This window comes from Talpa occidentalis, unplaced genomic scaffold (genome assembly GCF_014898055.3).
Source record: "Talpa occidentalis isolate TD23 unplaced genomic scaffold, MPIMG_talOcc4v2.1 talOcc4.16, whole genome shotgun sequence".
NCBI classification, from domain to species: domain Eukaryota; kingdom Metazoa; phylum Chordata; class Mammalia; order Eulipotyphla; family Talpidae; genus Talpa; species Talpa occidentalis.
The window spans coordinates 41,464,672-41,468,015 of NW_023601653.1; the positions used below are offsets into that span (position 1 = coordinate 41,464,672).

The window sequence follows — 3,344 nt, forward strand, 5'->3', positions numbered from 1 at the left end:
GAGAGTGTGGGAGCTGTGTCTGACTGCTGAGCTGGTAGAACACTCACTCACATGAAAATCAGGACTCTCTGGAGAAAGATAAACACTAGGAGGTATGTGAGAGGGGGTCTGTTCTAGAATTGGTTCACGTGACTGTAGAGGCTAACAAGTGCCATAGTCTGCAAGGGGCTAGGTGATCCCAACATTGCCATAAGAGCAGACATAGCAAAAGATACCATGTCCTGAACCCCCACCTTGATTTCTATACACATAAACAGCACAGACTTCAGGCCATCGAACCAGATGCTGACAAACTATAATATTCAATTTGAAATGCATGAGGTTCTAAAGGTCATGGATTATTGTCACCACAGGGAATATGCAGATATGTGAAGCCTCATGATGTGATAAACCATGAGTCCAGAAAGCGATGGTTTGTCGAGTGGGGTTTGGTGGAGTTTTATCATCCCAGCCAAGAACTGCTTGCAGAAGATCAGATGCATGATTATGGTTGGACATGCGAAGCTGGGTTGCGTGCTGGCAAGTGTGATCTTTCGGCCACTTTTCCGTGGACATGATAATTAGAATCAGTTGGTGAGGAGAGGCGGGATTTGGAGACAGATGATACAACTATATTGACAGATATAACATTGAATTAGAACTTCTCAATCATATCTTGGGCAGACAGGCACTCCGGCCGGCAATGGGAATACTTTGTCTGCAGAGAAAACCAGCCCCTTATCAGCCCAGAGGCTTTGAATTTCCTGGCCAGCTCTGAAATATGGCTCTCTGCGGGGGAACACATCCAACATCCTCGCATCTACACTCTTGTGAAGAACCGGGCTCAAGTGGGTTTATCCACCAGGCCGGGAGGCAGTGTCTGCCAGCAGCACAGATACGCCATCAGGGATTTCTTCAGTGCCAACCCTTTACCCCTAGATCTCCAGCAAGCTCACCAGGGATTTCTGCTGCCAATCCCCTAGAGATGCCTGTGTCTGCTGCTGGTGGTGCTCAGAAATGGCCCCTCTGTGTCCTGATGCCTGACAAAAGTGGGGGTTCCATTCTCTCTGTGATGTGACTTGCATCAAGCGGGGGCAGGGTGAATACTTCAGAAGCAAAAAAGTAATAATAACAAGATTTTTGCCACAGGACTTTGACATTTGGTGAAATGCTCTTAAGGAAGGAATTTTGATTGTCGCATTAAATTGACTTTTTCTGGTAAGATCAAGAAAATGCCAGCATCAAAACTTGCAAATTGGGTGTCAACAGCCAGAAGAAAATTCTGATGCCCATAAGGACTGTTACACTAAGAAAGGCAGAATCCATAAACTGCCGGTGGAAATTCAAGTTGATATGACCACTTTGTATAACCGTTGGTGTTGTGTGCAACGGTTACAATACAGAGCATTCCTACTCCCGGGTACATAGCTGCATGTACACACACACATGCACCAAAAGCTGTACACAATACCATTTATAGATCCACAACCACCGCTTGTGGATCTGTAGTAGTTTGGTCAGAAAAAAACTGTAATTGACTGATGTTCTCCTTTTTCTTTAACTCACACATTTCACAAGTCAGGGGAATTCCTGAAAAATTATTTGCAGATGGAATATTTCTTGGACAATTCTTTTCCTTCCCTTCCAAACTCAGTGCCTCATGACTAAAGAACAAAGCTAGACCAGGCTCAAGGCCAGCTGCAAGGTCCGATTGGTGATTTCTTCCCAGGCCCCCACACTGCTGCCCCCATCCCATACCTGGCGGTGTATCTCATGCTCTTCTCTGGAGATTATGAAAATGTAGCTTTTCAAGGGTATGCAGAAGAAGGTGGAAGGGAGGACCCAACCTGTAGAACAGTTACTGCCCGTCACTTCATTCACTTTACTCCTGATGTGCTTTGGTGGGTTTATCCAGGAGAATCTACTAGAAATGTCTTAGTGACACTGAGATGCGGAAAATCTATCCAAAGGGCAGATCCATTCTGGAATCTTCTGTAGGAAGCCACAACCTAACCTTCAATCCACTCACTTAGGATTTTAGCTTCTGTTTAGTTTAAAATTTTAATGCCTTCCTTCCCAGCCTTCTCCATTTGATCTCCTGACTTGCTGTATAGCTGTCAGGGGGGATGACGGCCTTTTTCAGTGTTCTTTGACTTTGCCATTTTGAATTCAGTTAGTTACTGAACATAACTTAAGACTTTTTTAAAAAGAAACAACTATTGTCTGTATTAAGTTATAGGTTTCACGCTAGCAGCTCTTTAATAGCTCAGGGGGAGATGTGGCTGCACTGAGTTTTATTTAAGCATCCTACATTTCCTTTCTCCTTCCCTCACACACCATCCAGGGAGAAGCCCCTTGGTCTTGTAAATGTATCAGAGAGATAGAATGAGAGTCACCATCTCCAGGGAAACTGAAATGGTAGATATGTAACTATAAGATGATGATAAATTCTCCTGTTATCGCCCTGTCACCCCTTGCTGTATGTGTACACACACACACACACACACACACACACACACACACACTGAAAGATTCAGTGCTGGAATTCTTTGGGTAAATAAACATCTGGTCTCATTTACTAAAAAAAAAAAAAAAATGTAATAATAACAAGATTGTTTCCACAGTACATTGACATTTGGTAAAATGCTCTTAGGGAGGCAATTTTGATTGTCACATTAAATTGTCTTTTTCTGGTAAGATCAAGAACATAGCAGCATCAAAACTTGCAAAATGGGTGTCAACAGCCAGAAGGAAATCCTGGCTCCTGTAAGGACTGCTGTACTAAGAAAGTCTGTATCCATAAACCGCTGGTGGGAATTCGAGTTGATGTGACCACTTTGTATAACTCTTGGTCTTGTGTGCAATGATTAAAATACAGAGCATCCCCACTCCCAGGTACAAACACACAATATGCACCAAGAGCCATGCGCAAGACCATTTATCACAGCTTTGTTTGTAATGGCATAAAATAAAAACTACTCAACTAGAAACTAGACAATGAATGAAAGGAGGTATAGTTATATAATGAATTTTATGCAGCAAGAGTGAGCAAACCATGCTACCTACACAAGGATGGGGCTTCCCTGGTGGCCTAGGGGTTAAGTCTCAGTGCTACCACCCTCCAAGGCCTGAGTTTGATCCCTGGCCAGGGAACTGACCCACATGGCACAGCAGCCCTCTCCTATCTCTTCCACTACTCCCTTCAGAGTGGATTGCAGTAGATCTGCCTGTTTTGCTCTCCACTCTGTCTTTGGTAAGTCCTCTTACACCCTGTACCTCTGGTCTGCACCCCAGTTCTTCTTTGCAAAAAAAATAAATAAAATAAACAAGGCTGGATGTCATAATGACATGTTTAGCAAAATATG

At 43.6% G+C, this 3,344-nt stretch overlaps 1 pseudogene; it reads left to right on the forward strand.

The window, feature by feature from the left end:
* The first annotated feature begins 312 nt into the window (after positions 1-312).
* LOC119246944 (casein kinase II subunit alpha-like) lies at positions 313-1,057 on the forward strand (annotated as a pseudogene).
* The last annotated feature ends 2,287 nt before the right edge of the window (positions 1,058-3,344 follow it).